At 41.3% G+C, this 24,096-nt stretch overlaps 1 protein-coding gene across 1 annotated transcript in view; it reads left to right on the forward strand.

Annotated features, from left to right (window-relative positions):
- The first annotated feature begins 11,363 nt into the window (after positions 1-11,363).
- CNOT4 (CCR4-NOT transcription complex subunit 4) overlaps positions 11,364-24,096 on the forward strand; it is an 80,776-nt gene continuing 68,043 nt past the window's right edge. The window contains exon 1 of the mRNA XM_009566040.2: positions 11,364-11,680. The gene's annotated coding sequence lies outside the window, so the exon portion shown is untranslated. The remainder of the gene's footprint in view (positions 11,681-24,096) is intronic.

Below are 24,096 nucleotides of genomic sequence, written 5' to 3' on the forward strand. Positions count from 1 at the left end.
TTGCTAAATACCATCCCTACCTCCAGCTTAACATGCATTTCCTCCCTCCCATAAAGGTTGGAGGGGACTTTGGCATTGTATGCTCTCAATCTCTCTTTAGTGCTACTTCATTTTACAAAAATAATTAATGTTTCACTGGATATGGACTGAAACCTGCCAGGGAGCATGGCAGAGATAATCCCACTATTCAAATGACTAATCTGAGCACCAAGTAAAGAATGATTCTCCTGCGATTTGTCTCAGTGATTAAGTCTTTTGGACAAAAGCATCAGTGTCAACCAAAAGAATTGAGGGAAGCACAACACAAGACCCTCAGCTGCGTAGAGCTCTTGCACAAGTAACGTGAGACTCAAATACCAATTCCCTTTCTGCCTTAACCACAAAGAAATGTAACCTAAGTGTCTGCTACTTTGGAGGGTTCTTGAAAGCCAGAGCCATCTGTGAAAGGGGACATCATTCCCTCCAGGTCTGTCAACTTGAGCAGCTGTAGCCTTCTTTTCTTTACAAGTAGTCCAAACCAAGGCAATATGTATTCTAGGGGTAGATTTTTTTTCTGATCTTAGCAAGAAGAAAAACAGGCTTTTATTTTTATTGATCAAAGACACTTTTTTAATACTTTGTGGGGGTTTTGCTACTCAGATGAATCAATGAATCATATAGCCCCAGTGCTCTCAATAAACTGATTTCTTGTCTGAAAGTTCTGTTTCTTATCTCTCTTTTCATGGCTCCATAAACTAATGGTCCAACTCCGAGTCTTACCTCACACTGACTTGTACGCATAGCGCCAGAAATAGGACTTTTTGAGGAGTTAGCCTCTAGAGCTAACAGCCTTCCTTTTTGCTAGCTCATAAACAACTTACTGCCCCTTTAAATAGTGTGCAAATACAGACTGGGAGAAAGTTAAGGGGATAGTATTAATTGTTAGTATATAAAATCAAGAGGAAAAAACAAGGGGCAGTAAGTGCACATACAGCTAGTATCACTCAGGGTAGTTTATGTTCTTACATGATACTTCCCTGCCCACATCTTGGTCTTATCCAAATCATGGCTGGAGTCAGACATGTCATGGTAAGAAGTTCTTCAATGGGAAGCCTGGCTGCCGTTGCTAAAGCAAACTGACACAAGGGCTGCCATTGTAGGACAGGAGTAATCACCTTTCTAATAACCTTTTGCCACATGAACAAACAGTCCCAGCCTTTTTCCAGTGTGGCATGCCTCGCGGGTAATTGTACTGTCAATCCTCTCCACTGTAGCTGCCAGTCCTCTGCAAATTGAGCTGCCAGGGCTCACTTTTAGAGCTTTTATTTAAAACAGCTGCATGCATTTCACAGATGCAAAAGCTGAAGCGCAGGAGCACTTCCTAAAAAGAGGACTTAGAGCCACCATGTTTTTCAACTTTTGTGCGCTGATGTTTTTCAAGACTTCTCTCATGACCTGTTTGCTTCATGACATGCAGACCTGTTTTATCTTAATGTAAGGTGGATATAACATGCTACTAAGCTTTAAATGTGTATACAAGATGCAGGTGAGCCATGAAAACCTAAGGTAACGCTATTTGTCATCTTAATTCTTCAGGTACCAATTAAAGGTGAATGCTATGTCACAGCTAAGTTTTCCTAAGGAATTAACACTGCTCAGAGTATTAGCCAAGCACCTTTTAGAGCTTTGATTGTTCAGTCACATCAGCAATTAGAAAGCAGTGCCTAATAAACCTCAATTAGGACACCAAGTTCTGCTTTGTATAGGAGTACAACAGAACCATTGTTATTCTTGCAGCAGTTTTACCTCACATTTTGAGACCTGGGCTCCTTGTTTCTGCTCTTTTACTCTTCATGACAATAGTCACATCTCAATAAACAGATACTATACCTATTTAGCTATTTTTAAATAAAATCCACAGGGGTATTTTCACTTATGTTGCTAAATTGAGATAAGCTTGGATTTTAACTAGATCTTGAAGATGAAAAAATAACTCGCTTGTCTTTACTAATATCTCAGCTGAGACTACTTAGTGTTTACAAGTCCTGAGGTGAGAATGTATGACTTCACTCTAGTGAGAAAAGGTCTGAGAGTGCTCCCTCTGATTTCCATACCTTTGAAGTAGGCCTGCAATGAGTCAAGGTATATACTGCTCAGAAGAATGAGGAAAGATATATATTACTTAGAGGGAAGAAAGTCCAATGTCTAGATTCATATTTTCAAAGAGGAAGAGTGAAGAAGCAAGCAACCAGCAACTCGCTTCCTTCCCATCCTTGATTTTGGCAGTCTTTTTACCGCAGTGGGTAGTAGCTGGCTGCCCACCTAATCTTAACACTCTTACTCTGCTGTTTTTGCTCCGGAGAGAGAAGAAAGCAAGGACCCACTGTGTTGGTTGAATGAATGGGTTAGCTCTGAAGGACAAGAAAGCTTTTCACAGGCTTATAGCAGAACCTACTGTTAGGCATCACCCTGTGCATCTTACTCTGTGGTACATTTCCTACGCTCTTCTCTCAGGCGATTATTCATTACCTAGTATTCTGCTTAGTCATAGCTTTACCCTGAAGTCTTTTCAAAATTCATTCCAACATTATAAACCAAAGAATTAAATATGGAAGATTCTGGATACTTTTGGTAGAATCCAATGGGTGCCACCTTTTTATTTTGTATCATAATACTGTACCCAGCGTTTTCCACAGTGTAGGTCTAATATTCAATGTGGAAATACTGTGAGGGAAACTTGCAGAATGGAACTGTCTTCCAGAGAAGATGATTTTTCATTGACCTTAGAAGAAATTGCAAATGCTCACCTGTTTTGGAAATTGGGCTGCTTTTATGGGATCCTGCACAAATATAAACACCTAAAAGTTTTGAAAAAAAAAAAAAGTTTAGACATTAAACTGTTTTAGTTACTAGTTAGGAGAAATGCTGCTGCGCAAAGACTAAAATCGCACAAGAACTCAGCATATCCTTCCTTCTCCCCATGCCAATTCAACAACTGTACAATACGTTCTTAGGCCCAGCATACGAGTTTGCTTAAAACAAATTGTGAGAGCTTTAGGCAAGTGGGACATGATACACTATCAGCAGAAGTGCTGGTGGCAGGTCTGTGCTGAAGCTTTCCATGCAAAACGCCGTTTTAGTTTCCCACACACAATACCAATACAAGGAGAGTAATGAGAAGAAAACAAAATGAAAGTAAGTAAAAATCAGCACATGGTTTAAATGGTTTAACAAAATATGGCTCCTATCAGAGGCTGACTGGCTGCAGCTTGAAATAACAACCTATTTAAGAATCAGAGACAATTTATCTGTTTGTTTTTTAAAAATACACCAAAGCAAGTACTAGATAATTAGGAGTAAAACAAACCAGGGCTTTAATTCTACATCTGGACTGTTAGCAAGAAATTCTACTGTTCATGCAGTAATGTGCCAATGATGTTAAAATGTTGCAGGGGAAAAATAGGAACATTTTAAAATGCATATGAAAGAATAAAAATAAATATATTAAAATAGAAAAATATCTACCATCCATTAGGTGTCTTGGTTATCTTATACAATATGGTCAGGATAACCAGCCTGGTCTCTGCTTCCTCTGGGTATTATCCCTGCCCTCTGTGGCTCTCAACCTGTGGTCACGATGCCACAGGGTGTTGGAAGAAAGATGGAGCAGAAGTGGAAAGAGAGCAGAGCAGCGCAAGGCACGCAGCACAACCTTCACTCTGTCAGCGTGTCAAGCACAGGCTATTAAGAAGAGGAAATGTCCTCTATCAGAATATAAGGGCCCAATTTCTCTGTACAACAAGTGCATCTATGTCATACAGAGTCTCGGTTATGGTGCTGCCTATGTGCGAGACTGATCTTATTATTCAGGGATCTCTCATTTGTCATCATTACAGTCAGATTCCTGCAGCTTCTTAAGGAACATACTCATATTTCTGATTAACAAATGCTTTGACTTACCTATTTAATCTATTATTTTGCCTATCTAACCTATCTAATTTCAGGGTTGTCTTTATGAGCATTATTTCTGTAGCATAAAATTAGCTGCAGTAGCTCACATTCCTTTGGTAAAAGGAAGTACATCTGCCTGGAAAACTGCAAGGCTGCAGCTAAATCTTTTCTGGCGCAATGTATTTACAAGAATCAAAGTTCACCTCAGCCCTTTAACCCAACATCATACTTTCTTGACAGGTTAGCTCCCATCATATCTAGGCCTATGCAGAACACGAGCTCCAGCACCAATGAAGTTAGTGAAAATCCTTGCAATTAACACTTTCTGTTTATGTGGCCACCACGGAATCAATATGCAGGATCAAGTATTGCATTTTCTCAAGTCCTGCACTTTTTATTTCATCTCAGCAAATCCCATACGGCTGAGCTGTTTTTATAAGAATGCGAGCAATCTTGAGCTCTGTGAAAAATGCTGAGTGCTGTCAGATGCAGGCAGAGAAGGGCAGGAGAGAAAAACTGCATTCCTTCGAACACACTAATATAGAAAGCAATTAAAGAATACAACAATAATGAGCAATCATTTTCTCTCATAATGTATGTTGCACTTTAAAGTGCAGGTGAGGACTTCCTGAGAAGAGTAACAAGTAACATAATAATTAAGTCCTGTCTACACAGGGATGTTGCTTAAAAACATTTTAGATTAGTTGGCTTGAGTACATTTGCAAAGATTTATTTTAAAGTGGCTGGGCTTTCTTTTTGCATGAATGAAACCCAGGCTCACCACCCCATGTCCTTCAGCTACAAGCTGCATCAATCTCATGAAAGGATTCTGCCCATTTTGAATGATTTTCCCTCACTGTATAGTGTGATAAGGTTGTTTTGCTGTCTAGCCCCTGAGTGCCCTCTTCTGTTACAAGATCATGGGGATAAGGTATGTTATCAGTCTCTCTGAATACTGATGGCTTTCTTTGCAATTCCAGTGTGTGTCATTCCCCTCACCCCAGATTCACACAGTTTTTTAAAGCGGCACCTCTTTTCCTCCCCTGATACTGTCTCATGGGTTTTGTGTAGCATGTCCAAACCCAACTCTGTGACACTGCCTCAAATATCAGGATTCGTGAGTGTTGGCCAAACCGAATGCAAGGGAGAGACATTCCTGAGAAATGGACCAGTGTCACCATAAAGTGAAAATACACTAACTGCTCTACAGGAGCACAAGAGATGTGAACAGGACCTCCAAGACTTCTAACTGTCTAGAACAGGGTGAGCTGTGAAAGATTTATCCATGGCAAGTCCCCCCTAAACCCTGGTATTGTAACGTACCCAGATGATTTACCACAGCTGTCAAATGATGCCACTTCAAATAGGGAGTTGTAGAGATAATATTTTTTTTCAAACCACTAAACTGGAATGCAAAGACTGAGGTTACAAGAATGCTGTTTGAAATCCAGATAGAAAATCTGGATGAAATCTGTTGAACAATGCTGCAGAGGGAAGTATTTCTGTCATGTCCTGTATGATATCATAGCTCTGCATCTCTAAACCATGTCGTATCTGCGTGCCCTCATGAGCAGTGGAAATGAGCTATATGAACCATGAGCCTCTTTGCATACATTTGGCAGTGTCCCCGCGACTGTGGTCATTGTGGTTGCTCCAGAAACAAGAACTGAGTCTTCTATCCCGACCTTGCACTGCTTGACTATGCATCTGGGCTGGCTGCTATTCTTCCTGCTGCTCAAATAACGTTGCAGTATTGTGTGAGTTAAAGGGAAAACAGATTGCAGGGTAGGTATATTTATTGCGATAGCAAATGCAGAAAAAAAGCAATAGCAAATATACTTCGGCTTATAGTTTGTTTGGCACTCTTTAGCTCTTTCCATATTTTGTGAGAGGAATTACCAAAATGAAACATTTCAAAATGGTGTGATTACAGGACACTTAAAATCAGATTTTTAACAATATGAAATTATCAGATTCAGGCCAACTGCTATAAAGTCTGTTCCCTTCTAGCCTACATGATGCTGACCTGTGTGTGCCATGGGAGATCTTAAGGCAAAGACTGTGCTTCATTTTACTATGCACAAAGCAAAGCAATGTAGCCTTCTTGGTTACTTATCTGCATGGTGTCTTTCTCTAACTTCTGCAATTGAATGTATTTCAGCACCCTTCTGTGCAATGCTGCAGATCTTTCTGATTTATCCATTGCCTTTTTTGGTAAGACTTTTTCTCATCTCTTGGAAACACACTTCAAGGTAGCATTGCTATAGAAGTGCACACGGAACTGCAAACTTGAATCCTGTTACTATTCATGTCTCATTAGCCAAGCATCTTCTTCCCTCCTTCCCATTCCTACAGCAGCACAGTATTTCTATGGAAAGGAGATGTAGAGTGGGAGGCATCTTATTTTATTACACACTACTGGGTTCCCTGGGAACATCCATTTCCTAGGGAAGCCCAGACTGGAAAAACAGATGGGAATGACATTCCAAAAATGAGAAAAAATTGAAACCTATTATCATTGGCACCAAGTTCAGTATAGAGATGAAAAATATTTGCAACTTGTCTCTGGCAACCAAGGCACCATTATGATAAGGAACATGAGCCTTGCAAGCTGTTTCATGCATTAAAAAATGTTTCAAAAAAAGAAAAGGAGAATTCTGTGAATGGATTTCATCACAGGAGCCAGAAGGCAAAAAAAGACCTGGAAGGATGCTTGGGACAACTTGTGTTAACTTCCACATGATTGTCTAGATTCAGAGGAGTCTGGGGCAACGAAAACAACATCCAGGAAGATTTGCTGTAACTTCTGCAGAAAGAAACAGACCTCTGAAGAATACTAGGACATTATACTCATATCACTACCAAGAGCACCCTGAGATTAACAAGAGTAGTGGTGGCTTCCCAGAGGTCCCCATTGCTCCCTTTCTAGAAAACAGGATTGATTTCAGCTCTCATTTGTAAAGATAGGTGCACTTAACAGATAAGGTGCACTGTGCCAGAGATACGCTGATTAAGTAAAGATTATCGTGAAAAAATTGGTTGGGGCATCCAACTAAAGTTCTCATTTTCCCCTAATAACACAAAAACATTAATAAAGATGCATCTCTTTCACATCTTTGAATAATACATTCATTTTTCACCACTGTATTCTGTCCTTCAAGGAAAAGCAGAACAAATGCCTCACCCTGTTTCCCAGAGTGTGGACATCTCCTACTTCTCTCATGGATTTTGAACAAGGCATGGTGAAATGCAGCAAATATTGATCAGAGAGGCTCCCCCAAATGCCCTTCAATTGCCCAACAAAGCCCTTCATTATTATTCTGCAGTTACTCAGAACAGTCATACAGATCCTTTCTCCAACACATTTTCCCAGTAAAAGGTATCATTAGCCAGAGATGTATGGATCTCCCAGAGTGACAAAAGGAATGGACACATCATTAACATCTACTGCAGTCTGGGGAGCAATTCTTCTTTTTGTTGCAGTAGAGAAGGCTGAATTTTTTTTAAAAAAAAGCCGTCATCAGCTATTGTATATCATTCTGGATTAATATCTGTGAACTTCCCATAGTAATCAACAACGATTTGTAGAAAGCTTGAAAAAACATATTTTTTTTCTGTTTTTTGAAACCTTTCAGTCTGAAATACAGGCACACACTTCCAGCCACTGTTTCCAACACAACTCAGGATCATGAACTTTCCAAATCTTGAAGTATTTTCCCAGTACCAGCACACTGAAACACATAATATGTATTTCCAGCACACACTGGTAGATCAGCATCAATCCAGCCAGCAGCAAGCCAGCTGGATTTCTGGCAAGCACTGAGGTGCTAATGGTTACATGTTTTTATTGCTGAATATTCAGACTGCATTCCATACAGATGCTTTACAAACTTTACCATGCTGAAGTCACAGCATAATTACTCTTCATCTCAACCACACCTGGGAATTACTCGATCTTTCTGCCAGTATTGGTACACCACCATTGTGTGTCTTTCTAATCTCTTCTCAGGACAGTCCACCATCAATCTCCGCCACGTTTCCTCCAAACAATTTGGCAGCCATTTGAAATGGAGGTGACTTAACACCAGAAGAGTCCTGAAAATACCTTTTGCCCCAAACTGCAGAATCTCAGTAGGTTCCTATGTATGTTCCACAAGACAGCAACCACAGGGCATTTCCCAGGACAAAAACTTCCCAGCACGTGGTGTGAATCAATGCACAACACTGTGTATGCCACAAATCACAGGGAAATGGGGGGCAAACCACAATAAATCAATCATATAGATACACATTTTTACTCTAGCTAGTACACATTGGTTATTTCCAAGAAAACATGTTCTGAAAGATTTTCCTTGTAGATATGGTAACGATTTCCGAGAAACTGGTTTGCTTAGTTATCAGACCTATTCAAAATAAATCAAAACCAAACATTTCCAAGAGCAAATAAGGTGTCAAAAATGTGGCTATGTAAGACTAATCTAACAAAAGCAATTACAATTACTTAAAAGCAAGAAAATAATTAATTGAAGGACATCTTAAATCTTACCATGCCCACATAATGGCCTAGTGAATTATTCTTAACAAATTAAAACAGAGGTAGAAGCAGGGCTGTGAGAAACTTTCAGTAATATCAGCCAAAGCAATCTTCAGCCATGTAGATTTTTTTTTCTATGTTATTATTGGGTGCTGCTGAAATTTCTGTTCATGCAGGGCTAAGCAAAGAGACGTGAACAGACTCTTAGGGAGGGAAAGACTCTTCAATGCTGGATTAAAAAAAAATCACAGAATTCACTTAATAAACAGCCTCAACTCTGACCAAGAATTGCAGCTTTTACATACAGTATTTTTGATCTTTCTTTCCCAGTCAGAGTACTTGCATTTATTCAACAGGAAATGTTACAAAGTATTAAATGTGTCAACAATTACACTACTTATGTAAGTAACCTTCGTAGTGGGTACTTCTGGAACATAATGGTTTATATATTTAGGTTGATATGAAAATGTGAAAACGATAAACTTTTTGAGAAATATATTATTTTTTGTATATATATTCACCTGAATTTGATTAAGATGTGGCTATATATATGAAGTATATGTTACAGTTGAATATATATGCAGAGAAACATGGAATTTCTCACATATCCAGGTGCTTATATTCTACTGTATGTTTTGTTTTCGAAAGATCATTGCATTTGTGTTCATATATTAAGACTGCTACTGAAAACAGTATTTATTTTTATGCAGACCTACATATTGCACACAGCCCGAAATGGTGAAGTTAATTCAGAGAGTTTTTTTGTTGTGGATATATGTATAATGATACAAAATTTAATATGCAGAAGGTAATGTAAACTTATTTTAGGGAGGAGAATAAGCCATGCCAACTCAAGGCACTTTACAGTTAGTGAACAGATATTTTGTATGAAGCTAAACTGATATAACACTTCAATCTAAGACACAAAAGGAAAAAAGAAAAACATCATACCACTAAACAAAGTGGTTATGCTAGTGCATTCTGTGATGAGCACCTCTCTTTCCTATCAATTGTGAAAGAACTAAAATTCTCAGGTGGATATTATCATGGTAAAAGTAGTAATAGCTTGTGCACTGAGATCACTGATAATTAAACACCCCGAAGGAGTCTGCCTGTTTGGAGAGCTAAAGATGCTGCTGCAGGAGAGCCACTGGAGAGCTATAAAGGCAGTAAGTAAAAGCATTCTTTTTGTCTGTTAGCTGAAGTGATGAGGTCCTTCATGCGGCGTGGAGATTACAGGAAAAAGGAAGGGAGAACTACGGGTTCATTTTTAACAGGCCCATGGTCCAGGGCATCTGCAGCAGAAAGAAGAGACAGAAGCAATGCCGTTTGTGTGAGTTTTTGGCAAAAACTTGTTTACTTGAGAAGCTACAATTAAGGTGGCACAGCCCAATTCTGATGCTAATGCCAGCCATGAAACACTCCCTCACGCTCTCTGCATCAAGGACAGCGCAGCACAATTCTATTGATAATGGAACACTTTGACACTGTCTGCATGAAGAGTGGCACAGCACAATTCTACTGATAATGTGGGGAGTTACAGACTGAACAGCACACGTTGCAACGCAATATGACTCATCCATGGGTCACCTGTACCGTTTTATTGTAGGCTGGTTGATCAGGCCCTGTCACGTCATGTGGGGGGAAAGGGGGGTACACCCCAAAGCAACATCAGTGAGAGCGAAAAAGTAGCAATCGCTACCCAGTACTTCAAACCTGTACAGGTTTCACAGCCAGCAACAGGTGACTGACACTGCAGCGGGTTTAGGAGCGGGACAGCAGGGCTTCCCTGCTTAGAGATAGCGCTGGGATATTCCGGCATTAAGTGACAAGTCACAGAATCACAGAATGGTTTCAGTTAGAAAAAGACCTTTAGGATCATCGAGTCCAACTATCAGTCCAGCCCTGCAAAGTCTGCCACTAGACCGTGTCCCCAGGAATGACATCTACTCATCTTTTAAACCCCTCCAGGTGTTTAAACCACCTGGACTTAACCACCTCCCTGGGCAGCCTGTTCCAATGCTTGACAACTATTTCAGTAAAGCAATTCCTCCTAATATCCAACAGTCTGCGAGAGTCAAGATTGTTCAGCCCCTGAAGGGGCTACAAGAAAGCTGGGACGGGGCTGTTAAAGGCTTGTAGTGATAGGACTAGTGGCTAGTTTGTGTTGGAAGGGATCATTTAATTCCACCCCCTCTGCAATGGGCAGGGACACTTCCTACTAGGACACCTCCTACTAGATCAGACTGCCCAAGGCCCCATCCAACCTGGCCTTGAGCACCTCCAGAAATGGGGCAGCCACAGCTTCCCTGGGCAACCGGTGCCAGTGCCTCACCACCCTCATGGTGAAGAAATTCTTCCTTATGTTTAGTCTAAATCTGCCCCTCTCCAGTTCATACCCATTGCCCCTCATCCTATCACTACAAGCCTTTGTAAACAGTCTCTCCCCAGTTTTCTTATAGCCCTTTTCAGGTACTGGAAGGTCACTATAAGGTCTCCTTGGAGCTGAACAGGCTGAACAAGCCCAACTCTCTCAGCCTGTCCTTGCATGGGAGGTGTTCCAGCCCTCTGATCATCTTTGTAGCCCTCCTCTGGACCCGTTCCAACAGCTCCATATCCTGAGGATTCCATAACTGGACACAACACTTCAGATAAGGTATCACAATAGCAGAACAGAGGTGCAGAACCCCCTCCCTCAAGGCATTCATTCTTGCTGCACAAACGCCCATTCATTTTGCAGGGCAGACTGACGGCAGACACCGCCCCCCCCGAGTCCTCCCTCTCGCCTACAACGCCCGTCACGCCTCGCGCCGTCGCGCTCATTGCGTTACGGTCGTTGCCGTCGCGCGCCGCCCGCGGCCGCCCCGCCCGCTGCCGGCGGCGCACGCGCAGGGAGGCGGTGCCCAGGGCAAGTCTCCCTAATGTAAGATGGTGGCCGGGCTGGCGGCGGAGCGCTCCGAGCTCGCAGGTCGCCCGTCTCTCGCCTAAAGGTCGTCGTGAGCCACCCGCCCCGAGCGCCCGCCCGCCGCAGGTCCCGCCCCTGGAGCGACGCTGCGGTTTTTCTCCCCTCCGCGCCCGTTTCTCCTCCCTCCTCCTCCTCGCCGCCTTTCGCCTCCCCTCCCCACCCTTCTCCTCCTCCTTCCCCGCACGCTCGCTCGCACCCACCGGCCCCGGGAGCGGCGCACGCAGCGCGGGCCGGGCCGGCAGGAGGAGGCGGTGAGTACGGGCGGCGGGGCCGGGAGGGAAGGAAGGAGGGAGGGAAGGAGGGAGAGAACGAGGAGGTGGAGGAGGAGGGAGAGAACGAGGAGGTGGAGGAGGAGGAGGGGAGCCGGGCCGGGCCGGGCCGCTCTGGCTACGGGAGCGCCGAGGCTGCGCTGGGACGGCGCAGGCCTCAGCCCACCCCACCGTGCCGGGGCGGGGGCGGTGGGGAACGAGGCTCCTTCCTGGCTGAGGATTGGGGCTCCCTTCTCGCCGTCACCCCGAGGAACCGGGCTCCCTCCTGGCTGGAGAACGGGGTTCCCTCCTGGCCATCACCCCGAGAAACTGGGCCCGCTCCTGGCCGGGGTTGGGGCTCCTTCCTGGACGGGGCTCTCCCTGCCCGCTGTCACCCCGAGGAATGGTGCTCTTTCCTGGACGGAGAACGGGGTTCCTTTCTGGCCATCACCCCGAGAAGCGGGGCTTCCCCCTGCCTGGGAGATGGGGTTCCTTCCTCGCTGCTGCCCTGGGGGACTGGACTCCCTCCTGGCCGAGGAACCGGGCTCCCTTCTCGCCGTTACCCCGAGGAATGGGGCTCCCTCTGGGGCGAGGGACTAGGCTCCCCATGCTTGCAGTCACCTCAAAGAAAGGGACTCTCTCATGGCTGGAGAACTGGGCTCCCTCCTGGCCGGGAGACGGGGTTCCCTCCCGGCCGTCACCCCGAGGATCCAGGCTCCTCCTTGGCCGGGGAACGGGGAGGCTGCGTGGAGCCGTCCCCTTGGCTCGCTCCCTGCGTGCCGCCCCAGATCGAGGGCGCGGAGCCCCCCGGGCCGCTCGGCTGTGTCCCGAAGCGGCCCGAGCGTGGGGATCCTGGCGTGATTCACTTAAGATTTGCGTGGAAATTTCCTCCCTTCCCCTTCCTCCTCCTCCTCCCCGGAGCCAGGCTCCGTTTGTTCCTGCGATATGCGCTTTTTTTTTTTTTTCCCTGCGAGAGAGGCAAACAGATGGTAAACGGCAGTTTCTTATTTTTGGTGCGATTTTGGACTGTCCGTTTAACCTCCTGAGATTTCTGTCAGTAAAATAACTGGTACCTAACTTTCCGTTTCCTACTTGCAAAATACTATGAGTTCTTTTCCATTTTCTGCATTAGCAGAAGCAAGTAACAAGGCTGTGTATGGGCTCTTGTTCTATTCCTGTGACTGTCGTACAGCTCTACCTGCCAGTCCAAAAGTGAGCTGCCGGTGCCTTCACCTGTGCAGTAAAAGGGGAGGGAAAATGCGCTAGATAATTACCTTAAAATGCTTCGTTACTGTACCTGAAAGGATTTAATTGTCAATGGCTTATATACTTGTGTCCGTATGGTTCTATCAAGTATGTAGTTCATAGGCAAAGCAGCTCTATCTGGAGCATATGTTAATGTAAGCAAAACCCATCAGCTCATTAGAGTTGTGGAAACTCTAGGTCTACAGATGTTAGCTTACTCCTGTCCAAAAGTTTTAGAAGTTAATGTTGGCCAATCGCATGTTTACTGAGCTGGTACAGGTTTCTAACTTGCTGTGTTTTAACTATGTGTTTTGTTTTAGTTTTAAAATGCCTTGACTGTCCTTCGACTTTGTGTTCTTGTAGAGGTGATCAGTGGTTCTAAGAGAAGAGAAACTCATACCAAAAGATGAATATGTAGAAGAATGAAATTCCTTCTGGCTGCCTTTTGTCACTGTTTAGCAAAAAAAACAGGAGGGAGGAAAGAAAAAAAAGAATATTCTTATGAAGAGAGAGAGCATAAAATAGTTGCTTGGCTTGAGAGGGTGAATTAGCTTCAGGTGGCCTAAGAATATTCAAATATACTTCTCCTTTCTTAGCATCTCACTGATAATGTAGTGACCTAGCGTGTGGTCTAGGATTTAGATATATTGTACCTTAGGCTTTTAGGATTCTGTGATAGAGTTCCCATTTCATAAACAAGACTAACACATGCAAGCGTTTAGAAATGCTTGGCAGCTGAACTTGGCTGAATTGCAAACAGAGTTCATTCTAGGGGAAAGGATTGTTTTGGAAAGGGGGAATACAATGCTAAAATGATCTTTGTTTTTAACTTGTGTGTTTCTTCAGGTGCCTCTTAATTGACTTGTAAAATTATGAGTCTTGGAGGATACTAACAGCTTTTCTCTTTATGAAGGAAAGGTGGTGAGTGCTTGTCAGGAATAATGCTTTATTAATCTCTTGGTAAGTTTTTGTCCAAGTTTAAGAACGGCTATACACTGCCTGCTAAATAAAGGGCTTGAGTTAAAGAAGTTGGTGAGAGAATATACACAGTATGTGGCTTTTCTGTGTAATTAAAAATATTCATTCTAAACAGATACATGTTGTCCTTCATGACTGCTGTTCAGTAAAGTTAGTATGTTCTTTGTGAGTGAAATGTTTTGAAAATACTGTGACCAAGATCTGACCAAGTATGGGCTCTGGAGGCCTGACTCTGGCAGCCATTTCTCAAAATTTTGCCTGTCTCGTTGAAAAAAATTTTTATTTCAAATACTGTTTTGTAAGTACAGGTAACTGCTAAGTAGCTGATCATAGATTGCATCTTAAGCCTTGGACAGCTAAATTCGTTGTTCTGGTAAGATAAGGCTGATCTGTAGGCCTTACCACATGTTGGAGGGAAATTACTTGCTCAGTAAGATCACTAAGATCAAGGGTTCTTAAACTTTAATATGGTGAATGCTGTCTTAAGTTGTACAAACCACTTATTGTCCCACTTGCCATTGTGTAGTATTGCTGAGAAAGTAAGTGCATATGTGAAAGAATGAATAGCGTATGTTGCTTTAATCTCCTGAATGTTTCAGCTTTTAAACAGTGCTGATGCTTTTTTCCCTTCCCAGTGTGTATCTTTACCTGGCTTTGTCCTGGTGGTGTTGGATGAAAACAGCATGAGGAGTCAGAGCTCTCTGGATTAATAGAGCCCCCATCTCTCTTGGCCCTCCTCTTCTGGTTCTTGGAGAATGGTCCAGGAATGTATTGCTTTCAGGAGATTGGTTAACATTTGCTGGCAGTTTAACTGTAAACGCTTATCAGACTTGGAAAATAAAGTATAGCAGCAAATGGTTTGGCATGGCTTGAGATGCTGCTTAGACCTTCTGGTGCTTCCTGTAAACAGATTGCGAAGGGCATTACAAGTATCTAGTAGAAAAAAAAAAGACTGTAACCTCTGTAAGTAAGAGCGTGTTTGTATTTTTGCATTGAACTCTTTGAATCAGTTAGGTGCATGTTTCCATCAAACTGGATTTTGTGGTGTCATACCAGGAACTTTGATTATATGCTTGGTTTTGTCAGGCGTCATTTCTCTTGTGCGAGTTTGAAATGGGAATCCTCATCGTTTTCTTATTTGGAGTTGTATGGAAAATTCTACTAACTTAGTGAACATTCAGAATATGTATTCTTTTCTTCTGTCTCCTTGTTATTAGACTGACTACACCAGCTTGAAGGAAAGAATTAGTGTTTAAACTGGTGATGTCCACATAGTACTAAGATCAAGTAGGTTTTGTGGTGTGGGTTTGTTATTTTTCCTTCCCCTTGTTCTAGGAGCATGACAATTCCAAGGTATTTCTTATATGAATTTATCATTTAAACGGAGCTTATGAGTGTTTTCTGAATGTGTCTACAAAATAGTGCATTCATAAAATATCTTGCACGTATGCTTTAAGAATTTGAGGATGCTTGCATCCAAAACTATCAGGAGAGTACAGGCTGAGAGAACAACACTCCTCCTTATCCCTTTCTGTATAACCTGAAAGCTATGCACTCTGTTTTTATTGTGGAACACCATATGTTAGTTTTAATTTGATAATGATTAATGTATCACTTTTTATTTTGTGTTGAGCACTTCACCTGTTACTGATTTCCAGACTGGGGAAAGGTGGGTTGGGATTGGCATAAGGGGGATTTTTTTTATCTGTTAGTCACTGAGTTAAATATAAAGGTGGATGTAGAGATCAAGCAAACATGCTACTGTACTTGGTGGAAAGGGAATTTAGCTCTTGGCTGAGGCTTATGCCCTGAGCAGTGCTCTCTCTTTGTATACTATTGTTTGCAAGTAGTGTTCATCCCTGCTTTTACTGTGGTGCATTTTCAGGCCTTGTTTGTGGTGGACTGCAACGTAATCTTATGTTTCGGACTACTGAGCTCTGATGTCTTCCTTGCTTAACAGAAGGGGCATTTATTTTTTTGCATTGTGGGTGTTCTTAAATGGTTTCTTCCATGTAAGGCTTGATACAGAAGAGTAGTAACTAAAAGGGTGGTAATCTTGCTCTTTCTAGAACAAAATACGCTGCATACTTGCTACTGTTTTCCCAGCTTAATGCAGTGTAAAAGTAAGAAGCTGGGCAAATTGTTTCGGGACTGCTGAATTCAACAAGTGAGATTTGTTTGAAAGCAGACTACATGTTGTGTTTTGGTTTAAAGTCTCTATCACCGGTGTACGCTTAATGCTGTTTGAATGGTGTATATTTGTTTTGAACTGCAAGATCTGTGGGCTAAAACACCTCCAGTGTGAAATAGTATGCTTGCAGGTGAAGTAATTTTATTACATCTAAACCCATTTCCTATTACATGTTACAATAACTTAACATTTGAATGAAGTTTAGCAGAATTGGAGTGCAGGAATGAGAGCAAGTATTTAGACGTGCTTTGGAACTGCCTGCCTGAGGAATTTTAAGTGATAGAAGCTTTGATGATGGTTGTGTCCCAGATAGGTAAGCATTTGGTGGCTGTTGTTGGGAGCTTGTTTTGCAGTACAGCTGAGAAATGTATACGAATGAGACGGGCAAAGAAGTACGTAGCAGTAATCACTAGATGTGTCAAGGAACTGTTCGGCTACTCTTCATTATTTTCTTTACCTTCTCTCCAAATACAATGAATGAAGGTGAGTATATGTAGCTTTGCCTGTCAGTTAAAGACCTAAAGCTTCTCTATGATCTGTAGAAGTTACCTTGGACTGTTGGACGTTGCAAGAATAGGAACTATTTCCTTTCTCTGAATAGCTACTGCTTCATTACATTAAACATCTTCCTTTTTTTACTGAATGAAATCTAGAATTAACATTCAGTATCTCATTCATAAAACGTGTCCTCTGAGAGCTCATAAATGAGCATAAAATGAAAAGCCAAAACTTGCTAGGTCAAAATTGGTGTTTATAGGTCAACTTGCCCGATAGTTAATTTAAATGCATTTCCCCCAGTTGGTATGAAATGTAGGGGCCCCTAAACTGCCTGAGTTGTGTTAAAAACACTGGTCTGAATGAGAGAGGCCAAGTAGCATTAATCCAATTTATCTAGTGATTTAATCTCACTGCTGTCTATCATATAACTGCTGCTCCTCTGAAGGAGCCAGCTTGCATGTGCTTCTGTTGGTTGTTTAGCAAGTTGAATTCCTTTTCCTAAGCTTTCATTTTATGCAACTTCATCCTAGGTTAAGGGTCAAGGAAGTTCTAACTGAGGAACCATGTTTGAGAAATTAGAGCTTCTTCCCATCCTTGAAAGCTGCTTTGCTAATCTGTTCATTTAGTAAAGCATATAGTTAACATATTAACATTGTGGTTTCACAGTTAGTGGCAAACTTGTTTTAGAAGATCAGGTGGTAAGTCTGAAACTAGAGGGTGATCGCTCGTTTTCTTTTACATAAGTGTTGGTACGTGTTGAAAATATGGAAGAACAGCTGGGGAGTTTAAGGAAATACCAGCTCTTATACTCATCAAGCTGTCTTCTGCACATGGGTAGTGTCGTCTTCTGGCTGGATTACAATTTCATTTTTATCTTGAATATTATAATTGTAAGGATACTTAAAGGTAGATCTATTCTCATGTTTTCACTAATGTAGTGGCTTCCTGTTCTAATTGAGCTCTTCTAGAGCCATTAATTTCTTAATTCTTTCACTCGTGGTCTCCTTCCGATTTAACCTTGAGACTTGTGATTCCCTGGGGGTGGAGCAGCATCATACCTTGTATGAGAACTCTTGCTCCGATTACTACTGTATAAATACATAGCATAGCAAAACTGGGTAAGAATCCACCTGTGTTGTGTGACCTGTGACTCTCTGAGAGTGAAAATGCCGTACCTTAGGCAGAAACCACTTAGAACTGGTCTGCAGACAGCTGTATCTCTTTCTAGGAAACCAGCTAACTGCTTTCAAATTCATTGGCCAGAAAGAACACCATACAGACATCTTTATGAGCAAGCCGGTTTTTTTGAGCTTAGTTATATCAAGTACAATTAAAGTGAGGAATCGGAAGGTGGATACTTAGAAGTAAAGTGCTTATTCTGTCTCTACTGATAATTAATACCAGTTACCATGAGCCTTTTAAAATTCTTTGCACATAGGCATATGTGTTAAACTATTGAGTAGAGGTGAAGCAAGATATGTTTTCAAACAAATGTGATTTGGTAGGATGAGGTGAGAGGGGCGGGTTCCTTTTGGCACTTGCAGTGCTGTATTCATCCATGCTTAATGAATGAGCCACTTACTGGTTGAGAGGAGCAACCAGCTGCTGGTTCCACTCTATTCAGTGCGTGCCAACTCTGGAAGTGTGGGGAAGGTAACTTCCATAGAGGTGCAGTGCAGCATCTTTTGACAGTACCATTATTTTTTTGAGACTTAAAATGGACTCGGGAAAGACCCTGCTGTATGGAAGTACAAGAAAAGAGAGGGACTCTACGTCATTCTAATTTCTTTTTTAATATTTATTTTTTTAAAATTAAATATAAAGCCAGATATTACAGCTTGAATTCCACATGAGGTCTGGTTAGTTTGTGTCTCACATGGGCTTAGGCTTCTCTGAAGGAACTGCATTCAGCTGCTCTTAATTAATAAAAACTCAGAACTGTCTCTGTTAGTACTAAAAAGTCACAGCAGTTGAAGGATATGCTGGGCAAATGCACTTGCAGTCAACTTGAACTTCTGTGCTTTTTATAGCATGTATTTGTTATAGTTTGACAGAGTACTTGTTTAGGATTTAATTCAGTGCTTTGTACATATCAAATGACATCTTAATTTCACCTGCCTGACTTAATGCAGCTCCACATAGTTGAGGTAGCAGTAGAAGGAGTTTATCTAGAAACTCTTTAAGTTTGTGGAAGCCGATGCTCTGCTTTTAGATATTCTATTAGACAGCTTCTTTTGAGGCTACTAGATTAGTTTTCCCTTTCTTTCCAGCCTTTTCAGAAAATGATGTGGAAAACTTATTTCCCCAGGATACTTGTTAATGCTCTCAGTTTCCTTTTTTCTTTTTTTCTTTAAAGACAATTGCATTGTATGTGGACTGTCTCTAGAATTTGTTTACTATGGCATGAAAGTTATCTTCGAGCAGTTAAGCATTTTGTTCCCCATTGAGATAAAGGCACTTCCCTGAATGCAGGCTCTGATCTTTATCAACTTTGTTTAGTAACAAGTATGTATTTCCCTCAAAAATAGAAGCAGAAGATTGTAGCTTGTGTACCACATATGTGGGAATTGGGATTTATGATGTGAGTGAATATTGCACAAAACAGCTACCTTTCTGTATTTCTAGCAGTTATGTGGAATGAGTGCTATAAAGATTCTTCCATCCTCTGAAGTTTTGCTGTGTTTCTAGGTTAAACATTTGAATTCTGTTTTGTTTTTTGAAATAAAATTCAGATTTTTGCAAATACAGAATGGAGTCTACAGTAACGCTGCAACTTATTTTCAACAGTTTTAGAGCTGAGTACGTTTAAGTGGTTGTACCTTGTTATTAATTTGTGAATCCTTAAAACTTTGTATTTTTTTATCGGGTTGAGTGATGCAAGGTTCACTTGAAGGCGGCGATGTAGGATTCCTATCTGGAGTCCTTGAACTTCTGTGTTTAGGTATAGTAAATATCAACGTTGGAATAATATAAGATCATACCTAATTTCTGCCACAAAGAAATAAGAGTTCCTTATAATGTCACTTTTACACTTGGGAGAGTCTTGTGATTGTAGTTTCTGCCTTTGTTTTTATTTGTCTGATTTTAGAATTTCTTATCCTTGTTTCTGTTTAATGAAAGTGAACCATAATCAAGTTTCCAAGGGTTGTTGCCTAAACTATTTAGACTGAGCTTTGTGTGGTACTGATTTTTATGATGGCAGTACTGTTGCCTAAAGAATGATGAATCAAGTCTAACCTTCGACCTTCTTAAAGGTATATTTTATAGACAATGACAAGGTATGCTGAAGTCGTAGAAAGGCTGGGAACAGAGTGGCTACTTCTCAAGTGAATTTCACCACACAATTCCTAATGCTGCTTCTTGTCCAAGCTGTGTCTTCAGGGTGTGTAAGATTCTGAAGTACAACCAGGAAAAAGTGAGCATGGGGTAGACATTCAGGGGTTTTTGTTCTGTTTCCAGCTCTACATTTGTGAGGTGGTGTTTTTTTGGTCAGATTTTTTTGTTCCTCTTCCCCACCAAGTAGGTTTCTAACTATTTTATAAGTGTTCTCTTTAGAAGCTAACAATAATCGCAGAGTATAATTTAGTGTGACTAAGATTTATTTTGTAATGGCAGTCTTTATGCTAGGGAATTCTTTCATTGAAACTTGATTTTTTGCACCTAACGTTGCAAATGTAGGCTTGATTCTCTGGTTCAAGGCCATTCTGTAATTTCATCATAGTCAATAGTTCTATTTCATCGCATAAAGTTTACTACTTAAATCTTTATGGCCTCAATTCTACAGTTACTAGTATTTTGGTTTTCTGCCTTGAGCACCGTCTAAATGGAATTAAGCTCTAATGAATTGCTGTATTCTCTTAGGTTGAAAATGGAAACTATAGGCAAGTTCACAGAATCATGGAATAGTTTGGGTTGAAAGGTACCTTAAAGATCATCCAGTTCCAACTCCTCTGCCATGATCAGGGTCACCTTCCACTACACCACGCTGCTCAAAGCTTCATCCAGCCTGGCCTTGAGCACCTCCAGGGATGGGGCATCCATGACTACTCTGGACAACCTGTTCAGTGTCTCACCACCCTCACATGGAAGAATTTCTTCCTAATATCTAATCCAAATTTCTCCTCTTTCAGTTTAAAAATATTGTTCCTCATCCTATCCCTATACTTCCAGATAAAAAGCCCCTCCTTGTCTTTTCTGTAGGTTCTCCCTAAGTACTGGAAGGCTGCTGAGGTCTCTCTGCAGCCTTCTCCAGGCTAAACAATCCCAGCTCCCTCAGGCTGTCCTCACTGGGGAGGTGCTTCAGTACCCTGATCTTTGTGGCCCTCCTCTAGACTTAGTTTAATAGATCCATGTCTGTCTTATGCTGAAGGCCCCAGCTTGTTGTTTAGCTAATATTCTATTTCTAAGTCGTTAAGTGTTAATTTGTCCTGTGGCTTAAACTGACTCGACTGCTCCTCTGAAGTGGTAGGCAAGCATTGTCACTTTTTACAAAAGTTAAGTTTGCTTTTTCTCTCTTGTGGCTGTAAAGGTATTGAGTGTGAATGACTGGGAGTGGGGCTGGGGCAGGTTTTAGGACGAGGTTGAAGAGACTAAGTCTTCTTCTTGCTCTTTGATTCTTGGTAGCTTCTCAAGGATTCTGAATAATTTTTTAAGCAGGCATGTCAGTGGATTTTTCTTAAAGATTGCGTGAGGCCTGCAGGAACTTTCTGTTATACATTTGCTCCCTTTCAGCTAGTAATGGAAGAAAGGACATAGGTTTTCCAGAGAGACATAGAAGTGTGTAGAGCATAGTCCTTTTTTCTCTAAGGAAGCATCACTGCTTCTTCCAGTATCTGTAGTGCACAACACCCACACCCCTCCATCCCCTTTTCTTTTTGAGAAAAAGGGCTGGCACACGTCTGAATTACTGCTAGGAGGTCTGAAGTGAATCTTTGATACTTCTCTTCTTCACTGTTTCCCCTCCTGCCTCTGGGATTCATTGACTAGTCATGACGTGGATTTTTCCAATAGTTAACAATGCCTGATGTTACTTGCTTCACCAAAGAGTGTTTGTATCTGAAGAGCTGATACTGTCCTGAAAAGATCTTGCCATTCACTTAATAAGTAACTTTGTAGAACCAGATGGAGGATTTGGAAAACTGACATAGGAACTTTTATTTGTAATTGTCAGTAGGGCGTTATACCTTATCAAAAGCTTGCTTCAAACACTGGAGTGCTGGTGGCTTCTTCGTTAATGCCTTTCACTTAAAGGTTTAGACAGTAGCCCTAGTAATGTGTTCTTATTCTCCTTCCTGATGTATTTCCGATCTGTGTACTTTGAGGAGTCTTTTCTCCTTGATTCTGGGCTTTTCCTACTTCTTCTGAGTTTATACAAGTAAAATTTGTGCTCTGCTCAGCAGAGCTGTCATTCAACTGTGTGGGGTTTTTTAGACATTCTTCTATATCTCTAATACTAGTTTAGAAACAAAGGCTGAACAGGAGATTTTCTTGTTCAAATATGTCCTAGAGAGGATTATAGTGAGCCTGTAAGGGTGGTGTACAATTCATTTCAGCTTGTACTAGGACAGGTTTTAGTATGAGGTCTTAGCTCCTGCTGTTGTATCTGGGCAAGCGCAGAGGTGAAGATCAAAAGCTACTCTGGATCAAAAGCTGCTCTGAATCAAAACTTTATGTTGTAATGTGAAACTTCTGAGTCTAGCAGATGCATATGTGAAGTAAGAGTTTGCTAGGGAAATGTGTCTTCAGCCTATGGAAGAGAAGGCTTTGGGAAGCAGGAGGAACTAATAGTAACCTTCTGGTACCTAGGTACAGACTATTGAAAATGCCAACCACAGTTCTTTATAGCAGGCTGTGGAAGACAAGTAAGATTCAGCAAGCATGCACTAAAATAACTGCATTTAAGAAAAATGTGTTTCATCATTGAGTTGGACAATCATTGGAACAGGTGAAGGAGGTTCTGTGGTGTCTATGCTTGGATGTTTTGTTGCCCAACTGGATAAAACCCTGAGTAATCTAGACTGATCTTGCTGACCTTGCTTTGGGCAGACGATTGACTAGAGAACCCTAGAAATCCTTTCCAAATGGAATTACTCAATGGTTCTGTAGTGCAAAAAAAAAGTAAAAATCCTCAACTTGATGAATATAAACTTAGAGTTTGAAAATAACTATCAGTAGTGGGCCTGTAGTGAAAACCTTCGTCTGAGTAGTGTGGCATCAGTGGAAATGCAAGAAGGTTTTTATCTTAAAGGTAATCCTTGATGTAATCACTGAAACATATGGATATAATACAGAAGATCGCTGCATTTCTTGCACTGTCAAAGTTTTTTTGTTTGCTTAAAGTTTGAGCTGGTTGCTTAAATTTGATGATGAAACTTGCGGAAGTGAAAGAATTCTTCCATCCCCTGTCCATGGTACTGCAGGTGCAGGCACTGCCCTGCCACAGCATTGGGGAATGTGTTGTAATCTAAATACCTTAGAATTGAAGTTGAGGTGAGTTCTGTGTGTGGGTGGGGTGTTTTTTGTGTGGTTTTCTTTTCTTCCTCTCTTTCTTGGGTAAGGTTTATCTTTTTGATTGGCTAGATAGTTGTGTTCAAAGCCTCAGGTAACATTGCTGTATGTGTCTAATTGCTCGTTAACTTAGTTGTGTCTCTGTGAAAAGGAGGAGAAATAGACTTAGTTTCTGTTGGCTAAAAAGCACAGTTTTATGCCAGGCAATCCAGAGTAACTTCTACACTTTTTAACTGCAAGTATGCTGTAATGTGTTTTATGGCAGTGCTTAGTTTTCTGCTTAATCCAAGACCTTCAGGTAGCTTCTTAGTGATCAGCACATTTACGAATAGAGTCCCAAATGAAAGACAAAATTAGATTTTGAACATCGCTATGGTGCCTCATCGCTTCTGCAGTATTCCCTGAGAGAATGCAGGCAATGAAGGAGATCTGGTCCTAGCACCCAAAACTTATTTTCTTCATCTTTGCACTGTGCCGATGAATAGTGTCCTTTATACTAGTTGTTCCAGATCTTGCAGGTGTTCTTTCTCAAGCTTGGGAATTTTGAGTGATTGGAAAAGTGTTTTTAAATTAATCCATTGTTACGTTGATGTTGGTGTTAGATGAAAGCTGCAGTACCTTATTTTTTAGAACCTTAGTATTTTACTTCTGTTTCTTTTAAAAACAGAACACTGGGTAATAGTTCTCGTGCTTTTTCTTATATGCTAAGACTTGTGATGGTTTAATGGCACTTGCAAACTAAAACTAATTGGAGATTGATGAACTAATATGTGTTTGTACTGTATTGAATTCCTTTATAGGATACCATAAAGAGTATGTTGAGTGACCTGTTTTTGTCCAGTAAAAGTCTTCAGCTGTTTGTCAGTTTACTAGGAGTAATATAAATAATTGTATAAGTTTAGCAGGAATAATAGAAATAATTGTAACAGTGTACCTTAATTCTGGCCTGGAGGAATCAGAAGGTAGTTTATTCTTCGGATAGACCTTCTTTGGGCTTTGC

The sequence above is a fragment of the Cuculus canorus genome, chromosome 1, assembly GCF_017976375.1.
Source record: "Cuculus canorus isolate bCucCan1 chromosome 1, bCucCan1.pri, whole genome shotgun sequence".
Classification (NCBI taxonomy): Eukaryota; Metazoa; Chordata; class Aves; order Cuculiformes; family Cuculidae; genus Cuculus; species Cuculus canorus.